This window comes from Leopardus geoffroyi, chromosome B3 (genome assembly GCF_018350155.1).
Source record: "Leopardus geoffroyi isolate Oge1 chromosome B3, O.geoffroyi_Oge1_pat1.0, whole genome shotgun sequence".
NCBI lineage: Eukaryota > Metazoa > Chordata > Mammalia > Carnivora > Felidae > Leopardus > Leopardus geoffroyi.
The window spans coordinates 143,702,193-143,722,085 of record NC_059337.1 but is presented as its reverse complement, the minus strand read 5'-3'; the positions used below and the strand labels follow the sequence as shown (position 1 = coordinate 143,722,085).

The 19,893-nt window shown below is 59.9% G+C and overlaps 1 long non-coding RNA gene across 2 annotated transcripts in view; it reads right to left on the bottom strand.

Moving 5' to 3' along the window:
- Positions 1-12,552: 12,552 nt before the first annotated feature.
- The window catches only part of LOC123584331, a 32,855-nt gene continuing 25,514 nt past the window's right edge, over positions 12,553-19,893 (bottom strand). Inside the window, exons 4-5 of one of the 2 annotated variants that reach the window (XR_006705353.1) lie at positions 15,007-15,258; positions 12,553-14,330 (exon numbers count right to left, since the gene is read on the bottom strand). This is a non-coding gene — a long non-coding RNA (uncharacterized LOC123584331). Of the gene's footprint in view, positions 14,331-14,824; positions 15,259-19,893 lie in introns of those variants that run through there. The other variant, XR_006705352.1, reaches the window with a different exon arrangement.

The following is a 19,893-nucleotide window of genomic DNA, read 5'->3' as shown; positions in this document are numbered from 1 at the left end:
TCCGCCAGCGCAACAGGGAGCTGAGAGCGGCGGGCCTCCTCCTCTCACACTGACCGGTCACGGGGCGGGACCCGCCGAGGCCTCACGGCCCCCACGTCCCCACGGCCGAGGGCCGAAGGCCGCCGGGTGGAGACATCCCGTCCCGCAGGGGTGTCTGGGCAGCGCACGGCGGCCTCCCCCGCACACGGGGCCTGTGCTGCTCAGCTCTGCCCCGCATGGAGCCTCTGGGAACCCTTCTGCAGGATTCTGGCGGGGCCGCCCTCCCTAACAGACGCTCGGAAGGGGCAGACCCTGGCCCGGCCTCAGGCTGCACGCGGAACTCGTCCCCTGCTCTGTTCTAGACCCCTCTCCCCGAGCTAGCGCTCGGCGGGGTCCCCTGCGGGCTCTCCGGACTGTCAGCCCTGAAATGCCTGGGGTCCTGGTCTCCGTGTCCCCTTCCAGGCCGCTCTTGCCGCATCACCGTCACAACCGGGCCGGTGTGTTCCGAGAGGCGGCGGCCCGGGCCGCCTGCGTGCCGCGCCGACCTCGCCACCTCCTCCTGACCAGGCGGGTCAGCCAGCCCCGCCGGGACAGTCAGCTGTAGCTTCCGGTTCAGTGACACCCTTACCGTGTCCCCCGGTGGCCGCTCTAACAGGGCCCCGAATCGCAGGGGCGGGAGGCCCACATTCCCCAAATCTGTCACCGGGAGTGACAGGCGACGTGGCCGCTCCAGCTCCTGCCTCTTCGTTCTCGGACCCGTATGTTCCACCCGGTGGGGACATAAATCGCCGTGAAGGTCACTGGCGGAGAGCGTGCGCCACGGCCCGAGGGCAGCGCCCCATCCTTGCAAGTACCGCCTTGAGCACGGGCTTCAACCCCGCCCGTACGATTTCTCCATTCCTGTCAAAATTCATCGTCGCCTCTTCCAGGATGGAAAAAGTCCAGCGTGGTTTACCTGCTTCTGAGGGGCTGATAGGTTCCCCCGGGAATGGCTCCACCTTGCGGACTCACCGGTGCCCCTTCCCGCTGGCAGGCTGGACATTCCTCAGTGGCATTGGCTGGACCGGCCTTGGAAAGTGGGGACCCACACTGAGGGGCGCCCTCGCGGCCGTGACGCTCCCACGACGGATGTGGCAGGCCCGGGAGTTTCCAAAGGGCTTGTATCTCCCCCCCCCCCGGAGAGAAGGCCTCATTCATGCAGTTGATTTGCAGGGTATTTAAATTTTTTTTTTTTACCGTGTATTTATTTTTGAGAGACAGAGAGAGACGGAGCGTGAGCGGGGGAGGGGCAGAGAGAGAGGGAGACACAGAATCCGAAGCCGGCTCTGGGCTCCGAGCTGTCAGCACAGAGCCCGACACGGGGCTCGAAACCACGAACTGTGGGATCGTGACCTGAGCCGAAGTCGGACGCTTAACCGACGGAGCCCCCCAGGCGCCCCTGATTTGCGTGGCGCCGCTGTGACAGTGGCCCAACATCATGTTCTGGGGGGCGTGCAGCCAGTAAGTAGTATGACAGACTCGAGGCCAGAAGGAGACAGAGGAGAGAGAGCACGGGGCCGTGGTGCAGGACGAACTGTGTATTACTGTTCATCGCAAGTCAGGACAATCGTGTCGGATCTTCTCTTCTTCCCGGGATGAGAACGCGATGGCCCCTACCAAGAACCTGAGGCCGCGTCCATCTGGGCTGACAAAGACCATATTTGCACAGAGGTTGTGGCTGGGGCAACCACTCTGCTGAGCTGGTACTAATCCACTGACACTGTCCAGGACCCGTCCCCCGACTCTCCTGGGTCAGACAGGCAAATTAAATGGAGATACAGGGGCGCCTGGGTGGCTCAGTCGATTGAGCGTCCAGCTTCGGCTCAGGTCACGATCTCACGGTCTGTGAGTTCAAGCCCCGCGTCGGGCTCTGTGCTGACGGCTCAGAGCCTGGAGCCTGTTTCCGATTCTGTGTCTCCCTCTCTCTCTGCCCCTCCCCTGCTCATGCTCTGTCTCTCTCTGTCTCAAAAATAAATAAACGTTAAAAAAAAAATTTAATAAATGGAGATACACGGGGGACCGCCACTCCCGCATCCGTTAGGCCTTTAAAGGTTTTTTTTAAGTTTCATTCATTGTGAGAGAGAGAGAGAGATACAGCATGAGTGGGGGAGGGGCAGGGAGCGAGGGAGAGAGAGAGAATCCCAAGCAGGCTCCGCCCTGTCAGCGCAGAGCTCGACTCAGGGCTCGAACTCACGAACCGCGAGATCACGACCTGAGCTGACACCAAGAGTCGGACGCTTGACCGACTGAGTCCCCCAGGCGCCCCAAGCTTTGAAAGGTGGGGTTCATTCGTGCCATTCTCCTGTGTGTGACACTGTTTTTGGTTTACTTTTTTGGCCCAGGCGAGGGTGGTCCCAACCACCGAATAGGTCTGTTTGAATTATTCACTGAAGATCCAGGGAAATAATCACTGGGGAGACTGGGGAGGCCCACAGGCCCCGGAGCCACACTTGGATCCGGACGCACCTACCCCCTGGTCCCCATCCCCCCACCCCCCATCGGGGACGACGTCGGGAGTGTCACCTGGAACCCTGAGTCCAACAGCCTTCAGCGCGACTGGGTATTCTCCGTTTCCCTTGCCAGAGACTCTGTCAGCACGCTTACACCCCTCTGGGGAGGAACGGGCTGTTGGGACGCGTATACTTGGGGTGGCCCAACGTCCTTCTTCCCGGAGACTGGCCCGCCTTCTATCAGTCGACTCCTGGTCTGATTGGAAACCGAGCAAAGGATCCTGGCTTTGCATTGTGGTGTCGTCTGTAGCATCCCGATCACTCATTCTTAATGTATAGAATATATACATTAACGTATATAATGTTTATATTTTAACATTTATTTCATTTTGAGAGACAGAGAGAGACAGAGTGCAGGTGGAGGGGGAACAGACACACACACACACACACACACACACACAGAGCCTGAAGCAGGCTCCAGGGTCCATGCGGTCAGCAAAGAGCCCCACAGGGGGCTCGACCCTGCGAACCGTGAGATCGTGACCTGAGCCGAAGTCAGACGCTTAACCGACTGAGCCCCCCACCCCCCCCCCGGCGCCCCATCATTCTTAATATTTTTTAATTGTACAGATTGCGCTTTACCCTTACAGGCTACCCGGCTATCGGCCCCCTGTTTTATTAGCCACACACACCCCTGCCAAAGCCCACCGGCTGCCGCTCGGATGCTGATGCTCATTGCTGTAATCGTTTCCACCTGCTGCGGACGGCTGGCCGCTGCCACCTCACCCCTGTTCTTTCGGGGCCCTGTTGTCCTCATTGCCACCAGCGAGCCTGGTTCTGAAGCATCACGTCCTACCATCAGCCCCGGCTTACGGAGGGCGCCCGCCCCTGGGCTTCTCGCAGGCGCCGGTGCGTTCCAGGTCCTTCCATGGAGCGCAGTCCTCCGGTGGCCGTGCGGGCCGTCCGTGTTCTATCCATCCAGCGTGCCTACGCCTCTGCCCCTTTGCTCGCCTGCCTCGGCGGACGCCGTCGCTGCCCCGTGCTGCTGGGTGCCATCGGTTCCGTGTGCTGGCACCGTCATCCGTGGCACCTGCCACACCCCGCAAACCTGTTCCCAAAGAGATAAGCCCTCCCGGATCCACCTGTGTGTCCCACCCCCTGGTCGGGCACCTTTGGACCCCAGTCCCCTGCTGGCTAGGTCCTCAGCCCCCTCCTCTTTCTCCCATGACCCTGGATGAGTTGTGTTGTGACTTAGCCTGAGTCATTGCCCTGGGGGCCGGGAGGGGAGGTGGGGTGAATTCTGGGGGGTGCCTGCTGTCCTGTGGTGAGGAGGTTCCTGACATCTTCAAGGAAATGGGAGCACTTGCCCTTAGTAGGAACAGACAGACCACTTTTTTTTTTTTTTTTTTTTTTTTTTTTTTGCCAGCTTGGAGAGTTCAGGGGACGCGAGGGGCTCAAGGTTTTGGGTGCCTCGACTCAGAAGTCACCACCCCGTTTGTTAAAGATCTTAGAATTTTCCAATTCTGGCCTTGACCTTGTCATAGCAGACCTGCCTGTGTTGGGAGCTTAACCTTTGGAGCCTGATTACTCATTTCGCTAAATCCTGGGATTTATAGCCGCCGAGGAGGCCTCGCGGTTTCCCCACATGCAGTGTTATCTTTCCCCAAAGCATCAGGCGAGCGTTGCAACAGCCATCCCGGCCCCCCCTCCCTACATGGCGGGCGGTCTCCCCATCCCTCGGGACCCTGAGGCACCACACCCACCACCCACGTCTGCCCGCCGGAAGACCAGCCCTGTCCGCTCTGGTGAACATCTGGACAAGTTCTCCTGCCTTTAACTCCTGGCACCAGCCAGGGGTCCTCGCAGGCAGCCAGCGGTGGATGAGCCCACTCCTCGGCCCTGTTTTCACGTGAGAACGGAGGCCGTGAACCAGGAAGCAGACCCGGAGGTGGAGGACGGCATGTGGCGGGGGGGGGGGTCCTGGGTCGGTACCTGGGGACAGGAAGGACAGGAAGCCCACCGGGCAGAGGGAGCTGCTGTCCCAGCAGGGCCCACAGACGAGCCCCGAGGAGTCTAAGACTGGGATGGCCGTTCCGAGTTATCTCGGGTTGGGATGAATGGCTTGGCCTCGCATAGCCCCGTGGTGACCGGTCACTGGATACGGGCCACCCTAGGAGGGGATCCTGGGCAAGGGAGCCCTATCGAGCTGAGTCACTCTCCAGAGGGCTGACATCAACTGCTGGCCTCTCGAGCAGCGCATCCAGAGGCCGGGGAGAGAGTTCTCCTTCCGGCCGGGAAGCTAGGTGGCATCTCACGGTTTCCGGCCAACATGGGGCTGAACTGCTCCGGGGTGAGCTAGAGCTGAGGTCGTGGGACTCAAGGGGACCTCAGAACCAGGTGTCCCGGGACAACCTGCCAGCCTTTTAAGGCTTCCCCGGGGGCCCACCCCACGCGTGCCCTCCCCTGCTTGAGGGTTCAGGATCCAAAGGCACATCTTGGCCCTCAAAAGGCTTCTAGTCTGGTGGGGAGGCCGCCTCCTGACCAGAGGATTGCCACACCTGGGGCGTGGCCAGGTCTCTGCTGGAACCTTCTAAAGGAGGAAAAAATTCTTCCCAGAAGAGGAGTGGGCAGGGAGGCCCAGCAGGGCGGGCACTCTGGCTGCCCATGTGCATACGCTCTGCCAAGAAGGACACAGCAGGCAGAGGGAACAGCACTTGCAAAGGCTCAGAGGTAGGGCAATCATGGTGAGTCTGAAGGATTGTGAGGCTGGAGAAGGGGCCAGGTGGGAAGGGCTGGGGATAAGCGGCTGTGGATCCAGAAAGGAGATTCTCATCCCCACCCCCCCACCCCCGCCCCCACCAGTCCCCACGGCTGGCCTCCCTCTGTGCTGTGCTCTCCTGGCAGCCAGAAGGGTAGACTTTCCAAGACATAAACCCAGGCTGGGTCTTCGCCAGCTTAAAGGCCTGCATGGCTCCCCACCGCTCTCCGAATAAAGCCCATACTCCTTCACGTGGCACCGAGGCCCCGTCTGGACTCCGGTTCCGGCGTCCCCCCAGCGCACCTCTCCACCGGGCGCCCGCACGCTCTCTGTCCTCACCGTTGCACAGGCTACTTCTGCTTCCACCCGGGGTCTTTGCACGTCTGCTTCCGTCCCCTGGGGTGCCCTTTCCCCACTTGTTTTCTGGCTAACTCCGACTTGGTCCTCGGGAGCCGCCTCCTCCAGGAAGCCTTCCCTGACCTCTTCCCTCCTTCAAGCCTGGGACACAGTGCACAACCCCCAGTTATCCCGCGTGATTGCCGCCGTCTCCTGTCAGGACCGTCTCCTGCTCTGGGCGGAGGCTCCTCCAGCAAGGTGGGGGGGGGGGTGGCGGTGGCTGGGCTGGATTCCTCCGTGGGGCCCCAGCCTCCAGCCCGAGGCACAGGGCTCTGCAACCTGCAGCCTGAATGAGAGGGAATCGAGGAGATGACGCCCTTAAGCTCTGAAAAGACATTTTCCCAAGCAGCTGGCAAGGCCCCACCCGCTCCGGGGGATTTTCCAATCTGCTCCTGAAAGGCCCAGCTCCCAGCGTATCGGGATCATTCCGGGACACGGCGTAGGCCCACTTCCCTGGCCCCGGCCCCGAGCCCCTGAGCAGAGCACATCCGAAGGTCCCTCCTGCTGCCTTTCCCGTCAGTGATCTGCAACAGGGGGCTGGAGATGAGGAGAGAGGGGCCCCCTCGGAGCCCTCCTCTCATTCGCAGCCTCAGGCTGCCGAGGTACAAGACCTGGCTCCAGAATGTTCAGCGCCCTCGTGCGACATGGAAATAAGTCCTGGCTTGTGTTGCCCAGAGCCCAAGGGCCTGCAGCGATGGTGATGGGAAGGGGGTGGCTGCGCCTTAGAGGGTGCGCCCCGGGGAGCCCTAGCTGGCTACGGCGCCCCTCTCTGTCTGGACTTCCTGGACCCATGCGTTGACGGTCCAGGGTGCTCAGTGTTGGCTGGTGGCAGCTGGGGGACTCCTTCTGGTCCTTCTAGGAGCTGAGGAGGAAGGCAGAGATGGCTGGGGTGGGGGGGGGGGGAGCAGGGGGTGGGGTCAGGGAGTGGGTGGGGGCACCAGGTAGAGGGCATCGGTCAGCTATGGATGTGGCCAGGGCCAACAGGATGTGCACCTCCCGGGATTTCTCGAACGGAGCGGAAACTCTCTGCAAAAGGGGCTTGTTCCTTGCTCTGCTTGGCACAGCTGAGATCTTCTGGGAGTTGTTTTGCTCTTGGTAATTGGTGAGAGGTTTGCTTCTAAAAGTCTGCCCAGAACCCCAAAGTGGAAGCAGGCAGAGGGCCAGCATGAGTAGAGAATGTTCTTTTTCAAACACATTTTTATAGAAGTATGTTTGGGTCTGCTCTTTGGACCCTGCGAGTTTAGAATTGGAAGTAATTGAAACAGAGCTGGGCAGGGGCTCACCTTTGCCCCACAGGCCTAGAGAGGCCCTAGAGGGCAGAGGGGTGTCCCCGGCTCTGGACGGCCAGGTGTCCTGGGGCAAATGACCTCACGCTAATCACAGACACTCCTTATCTGTGCAGAGAGGCGGCCTCTCGGGGAGCCGCTGGCTTGGTAAGGCCCTGATGCTGAGGGTGCGGGAGGCGGTCAGAGCGCGGCACCCTTTGCCAAGGGCTCAGTCAGGGTAGAAAGGCGTGGGTCGGCCCAGCACGGTCCCGGTGCTGACCCCGGACTCAGCTGGCCTCTGCTCTGCAGACAGCCGCCACCCAGCCGTGGAACGAGTTGCTAACTTTGCAGAGAAGAGAGGCCTGCGGTATCCCCTTTTGCATGGTGACGGGGTATTACCTGGGGAGGAGAGCCCCCCAGGACGGTGGTTTCCTGAGCCTGTGGCAATGAGACAGGCCGCTGACCTCTTGGAGTACCCACCCCCCCGCCCTGCCCCCGCTGGGCCTCGCTTTCCACAGGCAGGGGCCGAGGCCGGACCGGTTGTTCTTGAGAGTTCTGTCCGGTTCTAAAAGGTCACTCCTTCTGCCTCAGTTTCCCGTCTGTAAAAGGATAGCGTGTAAGAGGCAGCTCCAGAAAGGAAGCATGAGGTTTGTATTTGCAGATCCTGGGAGCTCAGAGAGAACCACATTTAAAAACGGTGGAAATGGGCAGGATGGTGTGCTTACAGCCCATGTGCCTGTCTGCGGTCGTGAGGGGCTCTCCCCGGTAGGGTCCTCAGAGAAGCCGATGTCACTCGGGGGGGGGGGGATGGTCACAGCCTGGCACACACAGAGGTCCCTCCTCTGCTCATGTTTGCTCCCTGGGGTGTAATGCATTCCAGAGCCTTGCTGGGATATGTTACAACATTCCAGGTCCCGACCAGAGTGAGGCGGGCTGGGCGCCGGCACCAGGAGGTTCCGTGGGCTCTCTGCTCACCTGAACCTTCGTGAACGGTCCCGGGGCCCATCCTGCCGTGCCGGGCGCTCCTCGGCCTAAACCGAGTGCCAGCTCTCCGCTAAGGGCTCCCTGTGGATCCTTTCTCTCACGCCCACTCTTGAGATAGACTGTTGTCTCCAGTTTATGGAGGTGGAGCCCAGAGGGCTTACATAACTTGCCTGAGGTCGCCCTGCCGGGGAGAGGTGAGGCGGGGCTGGGCCCGGGTCACCTGACATCAGGGACTGCCCGGTGGTCCTCCTCCCAGGTCAGTTCCAAAAGCGAGGGAGACGGGGTGGGCCCCAAGACCACTGAGGCGGCGCGCGGATGGGGCCTTTTACATAACTGTGTATTTGGTGTCATGTGTATTAGGAGGAAAGTCAACCCATCAAATCTGTGATTTCACTGAGGATATTGCCTAGGAAAAAAAAAAAAGCAAGTTTTGAAGAACAAAACTATTAAGGATTTTGCATTTGAGAAAAACATTCAGTAAGAATCGGTCTAGATGGCAAGAAACCAGGGACTTGGAAAAACACCAAGCACGGTGCCAGCCCCCTCGTCCTGCACCCCGGGCTCCGCGGGGCTCCACAGGGACCTCCCCGGGGACCTGCCCTTGCCAGCCGTCCACACCCGTTCTGTGTCGGGGAAAACCTGCAGAGAAGGACCCCGCTGCAGCCTGTCTCCCAGATCCTCTGCTGTCTGTGTCTTGTTTCTTCCTTCCCCCGTGATCACCGTGTCAGTGGCCACTTTCCCCCGAGGCCATCTTTCCCCGTGGCCATCTTCCCCCAGGGCCACCTTCCCCTGTGGCCACCTTCCCCCAGGGCCACCTTCCCCCATGGCCACCTTCCCCCAAGGCCATCTTTCCCCATGGCCACCATGTCAGCGGCCACCTTCCCCCATGGCCACCACGTCAGTGGCCATCTTCCCCCATGGCCACCTTCCCCATGGCCACTGTGTCAGGGGGTCTGGTGGTCACTCTGTGGGGAGGTGCATGATCGGCCTCCTCTGGGACGGCCCATTGGCTGCACTGACGCAGGTGGCCGTGCCCTCTCTGGGCTGCTTTCCCCCAGTCTTCTCTGAGGATCCCCCTCGCTCACCCCCAAAGCTGGTGCTCCTCAGCCCCTCCTCCTGTGACCTTCGGGCCCCCTTCTCAGCGGACCTCATGTCCTCCCTGTGTTTACTACTAACTCGAAGCTGGTGAGCCCCCCACGTAACGCCTCCACGCCACCTTCTGAAATCCTGACCCGCCTGCTGGATGGGAGGGTCTCCCCTTGGACCCCTCACGGGGACCTCGGACTTCACCGCCTGAGCTGAGTCCTGGAGCGGCCCTGAGTGCCGGTGCCCCAGGCCTCCTCCCCACGTGTGTCCCCCCTCCTCTGGGATGCATCCTGGTCCTACCCACCCCCCTCTCTCTCTCCGCCACCGCCCCGGGCTGAGCACCGCCCCCTCTCACAGGTCAGAGGCCGTGCTGCCCGCCGCGATCCCCGTGGACACAACAGGCAGCGGGACATTTGAAAGACATGAGTGGGGTCGGATCACTGCCCTGCCTGGAACCTCCTGTGCTCTGGCTCCTCACCCAGGGCTCACAACGAGGCTGCCCTGGTTGGTCCCCTGATACAGAACCACACGAAGAGCTCGGACAGCAACCCTCGGTGGCCAGGTGCTTAAGTGTCCTTCCTCAAGAGCCTGATGAGCGAGTGGACGTGGCCCAGGCTCCCACGGCAGCTCCCCGGTGTGGGCAGCCCAGGCTCCTTCTGTCTCGTGGCTCTGCTCTCCTCAAGGGTCCAAGGTGGCTGCCTGAGCTCCTGCCATCCCAGAGGGGAGGGGGAGCGCAGCCAGGAGGTTGGACACAGTCCTTCTGCTCACACCGCTTGATCAGGCTTCCTTATGTGGCCACACTTGGCTGCCAAGGGGGCTGGGAACCGTTTCTGGCTGGGCGGTGTGTGGCCGGCTCCCTCTTCTATCACTGCAGACTCGGAGAACAGCCGGCATTCCTTCCCAGGAGAGGGTGGCTCACCCCCAACCCGAGTGCCATCCCTGAGCGCCGGTGCCCTCGTGGAAAATGGGGCGGCCTCTCCACAAGGCGGTTGTGAGAAGCCAGTGGGACGGGCAGCAGTGTGTGCCCTGCGCATCATCAGGTATTTTCCAGAGTCGACTTTCCCCTTCCTGCCCTGCCTCTGTCACCTCAGATTTGGCGTCTGTGGCTCGTGAATCCCGGGGCCGGTTTTGGAACCGGCACTTAGTAGGGGCAGACAAAGGTGCCTCGGCCGCCTCGCCCTGGCCGCCTCTTCTGCGCCGAGGTTTTGGCACGCGGGGGCCTCGGGGGCCTCGGGAGACGAGGCTGGCAGGGGCAGGCACAGTTGGTGCGTGGCAAACCGAACCTGTCAATTCCAGAAGCTTTTGGCACATTGTTGAAGCGACTAGATGACTTTGAGAAGTGTCTGCGTGTTTTTTCCCCAAGTGTAGTTATTTTTGCCGCTGTGAAATGTTCTGAAATCTGACAGTTTTGTTTTGAGTCTTAGCCCGATGTGAAGACAGAAAGGAACACTGCCTCCCAGTTCTGTGGCACTCGCTTCTTGGGGTCCCCTGAGGACACCCTGATCCTGGCAGAGGTGGGCGAGGGGACACCAGGTGACCGAGGTCTCCCAGGTGTGAGCGCACAGTGGGTCGGGCCTGGGAGCCTCCAGACCCACTCGGGGCCCGAGACCAAGGGCTGATTTGGCCAAAGTTAAAGCACCTACTGTGCGCCGGGCCCTCGCAGCATTTCTTGAGCGCCCGCGATGTTCATCCTCAGACACAGACTAGGCACCTACTGTGTGTCAGGCCTCCGTCCACCCAACGTTTACCAGGCACCTGCCATGGGGTGTAGAGACACCGGAGGGCTCTCGGCACGGGGCTGACAAGCTCCCCTTGCCGCGCTGCTGGCAGGAGGCAGGTGAGGGGGCTGCTGAAGGGGCGAAGACCCTGGAGGAGGGAGAGATGACTCGGGTGCCGTCCCGGCTCCTCCAAAGCCCGCAGTCCAGCCGGGACCCTGCTGGGGAGCGGCCCAGGGCGGGAGGCTCCGCGTGCAACGGGGGGACCGGACACCGTCCCCATCCCCTCTGCCACCCTCTTCCCGCCCTCTAGCTGACCCCACGCAGCCCACGTTGTCCCCGCCACGGGTGCCATGTGCCCGGGCCGCTCCGGGCGTCCCACACCGCGTCTCTCGCCCGCAAACCTCTCACGGGCCTCCCCAGCGACGTGGGCCGCGCCTGGGTCTCCTGGGCGGGCAGCGTCGTGCCTGCCTTCTCCTCGGGGTCCCGGACTCCGAGCACAGGGTCAGAAGGCCGTAAGGTGACGTCGCTGAGAGCCGGCGGAGCGCCCGGCCTTACCTGCGTCGTCTCACCGGACCCCAGCGCCCCGGGGAGGCAGCGGGGACCGCAGTCCCCATTTTCACAGACGACGGCACAGAGACACAATGACTAAGTCACCCGAGGACACACAGCGAGTCCAGTGCCTCCCGGACAAAGCACATCGTCAGGAGCTAGAGCAGCAGCAACTTTGGGTGTGCGCGGCCGGGGGTCGCGGGTCGCGCGCCTGCCGCACTGTCGCCGCGGCGACCGACGACGCGGCCCTTTCCGGAGGGGCGACCCAGGCCGGCACTGCAGCACGAAGACGTGGCGAGGCCTCCCTCCCCCTCCCCAGCCCGCACGCAGGCCCGCGGCTGTGTCAGCCGGACCACAGGGCCGGCAGCCGTGACAAAGGTCCCCGCGGCCCAGTGAGCGGAACCTCTCCCGCGTCACAAGCCACGCAGGGCTCGCGCGGCAGCTCCCGGTGGCCGGGGCCCCGGCTGCTCCTATTCCCATCCCGCTGTCCTCCCTCCCTTCTACCTTGCCGCTCAGGAAGCTGGTGCCCGGAGCCGCAGATCCGACGGGCAGCCAGGGGAGGACGGTAGACGAGAGCGGGCTGTGGGGCCCCTTCCGCAGGAAGCCGCACATGCGCGTTTTGCTCACGGCCCATTGGTCACACGGCCACGGCTGCAGTGAGGGAGGCAGGGGGCATCCCCTTCGGTGGGCTGCCCTATGCGGAGCTCGAACTTGAAGCGCTCTGCCCGGACAGACAGAAGGGGCAGGTGGACTGGGGGACCGCTAACAATCTAGGCCACAGGCCGGCCCTTTGGGGCCCGTGATTCCCGCACAGACTCTCCCTTCTGTGCTCTGAGCGCACTCGGCCCCTTCCAGTGGGCGTGGCCCTGAGGTCCCTTCCAGGCTCTGTGTCCAGCCACATCCAGGACCCGCGTGTGATGCACTTGGAGGCTGCTGTGACCCCTCAACGAACGGGGAACCATGGACTGTCATGAAAAGGGCAAGTTCACGGCGGTGCAGGGACAGACTGCCCTAAAGACTTGCCTTTGGCGGAGAGGAGGGTGGACCGTGGGGCAGCCGCTCGCCCAGGACCCGCCTCGCCGCGGCCCTGCGTCAGCCAGCCCTTTGGGCCCCCCTGCCTCTGTCTGCTCGCTTGGACCACCTCGCCTGCTGTCCCCGCCGTCCTGGCTCTGTCCTCCCGGAGCGGGCACCTGCCCCACCGTCCGCCCTCCGCCCACACCTGAAGAAACACGGCATGTGCTCAGCCTTCCTAACTCATTTCTGGTTCTGTCCACATTCCTGGGGCGTCCAGGAATTTCTTTGGGGGCGGGTTACGAAAAACAACAGGCTTTTGAAAGCCAGGCTTGGGGTTTATTTGGAAATACAATTCCTTCTAAAACTAGTCAACTGCTGGTCTATTTACAAGCGGTTAGTGCCATGTTGCATGTAACCCCACCTAGAGATCTTGTCCAGACCTGGCTTTTTATTCTCACAAAGTTGGTCTCTTCTTTCCAGGCCCATCTCGCTCTTGACTTATCTTGCTCATTCTAGAGCAACTGCCTTGCTGTCCCCGGAGTCAACAGGCTTGGCCAGGGAGACAGCACTCCATTCAGATCACGGCCCCAGGGCCGGCCCCCCTGTCCTGCTGGGGATGCCTCCTGGGACCAACCTCTTCTCTTCCACCGAGACGGTGTCTCCAAAGCCATCTGGTGACTCTCCCAGATCAGTTCCCAAAGTCAGGAAGCACCCCTCCCCCCACACCCCAAATTTATGAGTCTTTCAAACCAGTCCTAGAGTTCCAGGGGCCATCGCGATGTGGTCTGCCTTCTATGCGTCCGAGGCAAGATCACAGCACGGCGGGGTGGAGGTGGGGGGCTGGCGACAGCTTTCCAGCTCACAACACCTGTGTCCTGGACCACGGAGGCCAGACCGGGGGGGATTTAGCTACAAGAGCAGCGCCCGTCCCTTCCGTGTGCCCGAATCTGTATCAGTCGGGATGCTGTTCATGCTTGCTGCTAGAACAAAGATGCCCCCAGAGAGTGGCTTAAACATGATGGACGTTCCTTTCTTTCTCCCACTTCAGTCCAAACACAGGCGGTTCTGGATGTGGAGCCACTAGGATGTCAGAAGCCTAGACGCCAGGGAGCCCGCTGCTCTGTCCTCCACCAGAAACTCTGAGCTCACGGTCTCAGATGGCTGCGGCAGCTCCCTCCATCCCGTCTGCATTCCAGCCAGGGCCAAGCAGAGATGTCATGCTCTGCCCCTTTCTCCGAGGCCCAGGGCTTGGAACGTACACACGTCAACCCGCTCATAGTCCATAGTGAGGTGGGATCTGAGGCTCGGGATGTTCAGCCGCCCACGTGCGTGTGCGCACGCGTGCATTGCCCGGGTCTGTCTGCCCCTTCGTCCCGTGCTCTTCCCTCGGGCAGCCCCATGGGGAAGATGTGAGTCTGGGGGAGAAGCGAGACCCTCTGTTCCAAACCCCAAAGTGCCTGCGCCGTGGACCCGTACCGCGGGAGGGATTCCCGACTCGCCCTCGCGTACTTGTGGCCGTTTGCCTCGAGGCCCAGATGCCCGCTGTGTGCCGCGGGTTCACTACCAGCGGCCGCAGGCCCGGCAGGGTCCCTGGGCACCCCTTCCCTGCTGCACACGCCTCAGCTTTCCACCTGTGACCTGGGGCGGATACTTCTGTCCTGCGACTTCATACATCGCTTTGGGAAGTCCGGCGGGACCCGGGAGCTGTGAGCTGTGAGCAGGCGCGTGTCCTGTGCTCGGCTGAGTACGGGCCCTGGGGTGACTCGGATGAGACGGATGGATTGCCCGGGTGGACCATCGTGACCTCGAGGGTGCTCATAAGGGAAGGAGGGACGTAGGTGAGGAGGGGCTCAGAGTCAGGGAAAAGGGGATGTGATGATGAGGGAAGCGGAGGTCGTAATGCTGCGACCCAAAGACGGAGAATGGTGCTGGGAGCGAGGGATGCGGGCGCCTCCAGAAGCTGGCCGTGGCCGGGAAACGGATGCTCCCGCTAGAGCCTCCAGAAGGAGCTGGCTCCGCGACATCTTGGTTCTAGCCCAGCGAGGCCACTTTGGACGCCTGACTTCCAGCACCGTCTAGTCATAAATTTGTGCTGTTTGGAGCCATGGAGTTTGTGTGATTTGTTACCGCAACATAGGAGACTCAGGCACGAGGGCAGGAGTGTGGGGGCGGTGGGTGGGGGGGGGGGAGCCGCAGCAGGCGGGGACATGGGCAGAGCGAGGGCCACGAGGGGGATGTGGGCTGTTTGCTAGATGGCCAGCGGCCCCTCAGACCAGCATGTGGGGGGCTGTAGGGTGAGGCCGGCTGGGAGGGCTGCCTGTGTGGGGTCTATACTTAGTCTGGAGGGAGAGACACCGAACGGGGGCAGGGTGCGGACCCCTGGTGGTGCCTCTGGGCCAGGAAACGACCGGGTGTCGGGAGACGACGGGGAGACACGGCCTCACATATCCTGAGTGCTTGTGGTCACAGTGTTGTGCAAAGTTCTGGAACCCGGTGCTTGTCAGGATGTACCCGTGTGTGCAAGGCCGCGGAACAAATCTTGGGTCTGCAAGCCTAGGGCTCCAAGCGGCAAGGGGAAACCAGAGGCAAAACCATGAAACTTTTACTGAAAAAATAAATGCTTTCAGAGACGTGCTTCACGCCCCTGGCCAGTGCCCTCTGGTTGTCTTTTTTCTCAGGGCGGGGTGAGCGAGGGCTGGGAGGAGTGGGGTGGGGGGGTGGCAGGGGTGGGGGGGGGTCAAAGGTGCAAAAACACTTTGAAAACCGACCTGGAAACAGTTGCTGGGGATCTTAAATCATGGATCAGCCAAGATGCACAACGAAAAAAATGTGTGACCGTGAAAGAGACACATTCAAGATCGCGTGTTTCCCGTCTTCAATGCTCGCAGAAACAGGCCCGTTCGCAGGGGTGGGAGGCGGCGGGGGAGGGGCCCGGAGCGGCAAAGGGCTCTTGGAAGATGCCACTCGGGAGAGCCATGTGTAGACAGCGCGTCCAACTGCCCTATGGATGGTTTCAGAGCCTGCGGGGAAGAGAAAAAACAACCTTGTGAATATTGCCAGAATGGTATCTGAATAAACAGCGTGGACAGCTGCTCCTTGCCAGAGAGCCAAAGAAATTCTGCTGTTGTCCGTGAAGAAAATGCATCTGACGAGGGACCGGTTCAGCAGGCGCTGGGCGGCCCTGAAGCACCGGCGCCCCCCCCCCCCGCCCCCGCCAGAGGCCCCCAAGGACCTCCGAGCCCCCCCTTGAGAGCCCCTCCTTTCAGCTGATGGGGCCGTTTCTGAATTTGGGGTTCTGCATTCCCCCTCTAAGAGAAAGTGCTAATTGCATATGGAAGCAGAAAGCGGTCCCCCTGGGAGCTGCAGTCTGGCTCCATGAGAGAGCCCCCCAGGGGAGCCTGATGCCCCCTGTGTGGGCAGGTCGGGGTTAGGGGGGGCGGGAAGCCTGGGGTGGGGGGTGGGCTAGAGCCTGGGGTCTCCGGGTTGCTGACCGGCCCAAAGGTCAGAGCCACATTTTGAGAGCCTGCTTGCTCCCTCTGGAACAAGAGCCTGGTCTCTCGGTCGGCAAGATGCCTAGGGATTAATTAGTTTAATTGGTCCCTGCTTTGGGCCAAATAGTCAATGTCAAAAGAGAAAAGTAAAAGATACTTTCCCATTTGGGAAGACAAAAACTGTCCCTGCTAATGGCGGAGGGTGGTAATAACAACAAAAAGCCTTTGCTGGAGTTGACTTGAATGGCCTGGGAAGGCAGCGGGACCCTGGCAGGGACCCCTGTCGCATACCAAGCAGAGACGCGGGGCCTTGTGGGAAAGGAGGGCCGACACTGCGAAGGCCGGGCCCAGGCATGCGCGCTGGCCCCGGCGCCACCCCAGGGTCGGCACGGGCATCTCGGGCCAGGCAAGCCTCCTTATCGGGGGGGTTCTGCCCCGCCGGGAGGGCCCCCAGCCTCAGGTGCAGGAGGAGACAGGCCCCGAGAGCCCAGGCCCGCCTACACCGGCTGAGGCCCTGGCCTCCTGCTTGCGTGCATTGGCGGTCGTGGTGCTGGGGAGCCTTGCGGGGAGATGGGCTTGAACTAGATCCGAGGCTGTTGTTAAGAGACACAAGGACTTGGGGCCCCAGGGGGCTCAGCCAATTGGGCGTCCGACTTCGGCTCGGGTCAGGATTTCCCGATCCGCGGGTTTGAGCCCCACGTCAGGCTCTGTGCTGACAGCTGGAACCTGCTTCGGATTCGGCGTCTCCCTCTCTCTCCACCCCTCTCCCGCTCACGCTCTGTCTCTCAAAAATGAATAAACATGAAGAAAATTAAAAAAAAAAAGATGCACAAAGACATGTCTGGTGGGGGAGGGGCCAGAGCCCAAAGCCAAAGTTCCGGCCAGCCGTGTGTCCTTGGGCAAAGCCACCTGGACGCTCTGGGCTCGTGCAGCGTTGCTCCGCTGTGTGACTTAGGTACATTCAGCCCCGAGACTCCGCCTGCATCGTGAGGACGGTGAGCAGGAAGCTCACTGTCACAGCAGGCCCGAGGCGGGCAGCTCTCAGTCCCGGCCGATTGGTGACCAGGGCGTGTCACGGAGGAGGCTTGGGGAGTGGTCCCCTGTGTGCCTTCTGGATCAAGGAGCATCGACAATATAAAGGTTAGGAAACGCGTTTGGGGAACAAAACACAGTGACTCTAATAATCGAACCGGATCTCTTCTGTTTCTGCTCTACCGAGTCAAGGTAGAAAATATTTACCTTTGTTGTTTTACAAGCAGTGGCCCGTGGCCAGATGAAATGGGGACTTTGGTCCACGGAGCTGAGAGGGCAGAGGAGGAGGAAGCCCCTCCTGGATGCTCGCCCCGCGCAGCTACCGCGGAGAGCCAGGAACCCCGAGCGCAGGCCGTTGGTGTGTTTGTTACTTTGTTTTTAATTGTGGTAAAATACATTAATATTTCCTTAAAGAAATTTTAATGATTATTTATTTATTTTTGTTTGAGCGAGAGAGAGACAGAGCACAAGTGGAGGAGGGGCGGAGAGAGGGGAGACACAGAATCCAAAACAGGCTCCAGGCTCCGAGCTGTCAGCACAGAGCCTGACATGGGGCTCGAACCCACGAACTGTGAGATCATGACCTGAGCCGAAGTTGGACGCTCAATCGACTGAGCCACCCGGGCGCCCCTAATGTTTATTTATTTTTGAGAGAGAGAGAGAGAGAGAAACAGGGTGAGCAGGAAAGGGGCAGAGAGAGAGGGGGACACAGAATCCAAAGCAGGCTCCAGGCTCCGAGCTGTCTGCACAGAGCCCGACGCGGGGCTCGAACCCACGAACCGTGAGATCATGACCTGAGCCGAAGTCGGCCGCTCAACCGACTGAGCCACCTGGGCGCCCCAAGTACATTTGCAGTGTTGTACAACCACTGCCACCATCCATCCCCAGAACTTTTACATTTTTCAAAACACGAACTCCCCTTTGCCCCTCCCCGGACCCTGGTCCCCCCATGCTGCTTTCCGTCTTCACGAGTTTGCATACTCTAGACACCTTGTGTGAATGGAGTCACACGATGTTCTTTTGTGACTGCCCGTGTCACTCAGCATAACGTCCTCCAGGCTCATCCATGTGTAGCAGGTGTCGGAACTCCCTCCTTTTTATGACTGAATAATATTCCATCTCGTGTATCCATTCATCTGCCTGAGGGAAGCTTGGGTTGATTTGCACTTTGTCTCTTGTGAATAGTGCTGCTGTGAATATGGGTATTTAAGGTTGCTTTTTTCCCCCCCTCAATCATTTTGAGTATATCCTCAGAAGTGGCACTCCTGGATTATAGGACAATTCTATGTTTCATTATTTTTTAAAAAGTATTTATTTTGAGAGAGAGAGAGACAGAGAGCATGAGTGGAGGAGGGCCAGAGAGAGAGGGAGAGAGAGAGAGAGAGAGAGAGAATTCCACCTTGGGACTCGATCCCATGAACCACGAGATCATGACTTGTGCTGAAACCAAGAGTCAGGCGCTCACTGGCTCAACCACGCAGGCGCCCCTTTATGTTTAGTTTTTCAAGGAACCACCGCTTTGCGCCATTTTGCATGCCCACCGGTGGTGTAGTGGCTTCCGGTTCCTCCACATCCTCGCCAACATTTGTTATTCTCCATTTTTAAGTGACTGTTTTCTTCTATCCATTCCAGTGGTTGTGCAGTGGTATCTTACTGACTTTGCTTTGCACTTTCCCTGGCGACTAATGAGGCTGAGCATCTTTTCAGGGGCTGTTCGGTCATTTCTGTAACTTCTTCGCGGCACTGTCTGTTCAAGTCCTTTGCCCGTTTTTGAACCGGGCGGCTTATTGTTTGGTGGTTGGGTTGTATTTGCGTCACGTTCGACTTTAAAAATATCACACGAAAGGTGGCTTGTCTTCATCACGGAATTTTTGGTGCCTCCTTGAATTCTGCACCTGGGGGGAGTACCTCTTTGCTCACCTGCCTTCCAGCTCTGTGTCTTTGGGGAGGAAAATTCTTGGGTAAGTCCCTTGGAGGGGAGGGTGACCCTCAAGGCGGGGGAACTCCAGGCAAGGAAAAGAGTGCGGGGTTCTGGGGGTCTGGCAGGAAAGGGGACGGGAAGGGCCGAGGAAGGTCTGAGTCCTGGTGTCCTCATGGCCATGATGGAAGAGCCCCTCCCCTCCAACCTTCGGTAGAGACTGCGCTCAGACACGGGCCGTCCATATGTGGTTTCTTATGGAAAGACAAGGGGTTGAGTTCCACATTTGGGCCAACGCTTGGGAGAGGGAAATGGGCAGCAGCAAATGTAGTGTTGGGAATGGACACCAAGGGGACCGGGAGAAGCCAAGTGCTTGGCCATGCTAGCTTGTCAGGGAGGCGCTTGTGTGCACCAACAGATCTAGCTTCCATGGGGAGGGAGACCCCAGAGACAACGCAGACTCTTCCTCCTACGTGCTGAGCTTTCTCCTGCCCGTGTGGCCGTGGTGTGTCCACAGCATCCAGGGAAGATGGGTCTGATTGAGACGCCCATTCCCCAAGCTCGAACCGCACCTCTTTTCCAAAGGACTCGTGTGGCTTCCTGCATCCGGGCCACCGTGTGGCGTAGCCATCACCACAACTGTGCCCAGAGGCAGTGGCAATGCTGTCCTAACTCTCCAAGTAATGGAGAGGACCTCACAGAGTCTCACCCGACTCCATCCCAACCACAGCACCATTAACACTGAGCCTTAAGCACCTGTTCAGGCTCCTGGACAGCATTCTGAGCAGCGTGGTTATCCAGCTCGGTAAAACATACCGGTTGGCTCTTCTACTCAATGACAGAAGTGCTCTTTCCAGGAGGCCCAGCTGAGACACCACGTCCAAATTTGACGGGAACTCTAACTCTGCAAATCCGACAAGTTCAATAAGTCCCAAGTAGGATAAATACAAAGAGAGCCACACCAACACACATCACGGTGAATTTTCAGAAAGCAGAGTTAGAGAGGAAATCCCAAAAGCAGCCAGAGAAGAATGAGACATGCAGAGGGGACAATACAAAAATGACAGCGGTATTCTTTTTGGAAACAATGCAAGCCAGGAGTCAACGGGGTGACGTCTTTAAAATAGTGAAAGAAGCCGTTAATCTAGACTTCTATTACTCTGCAAAAATATCTTTCAGAAATGAAGGCAATATCTTTTTTAAGACACCAACAG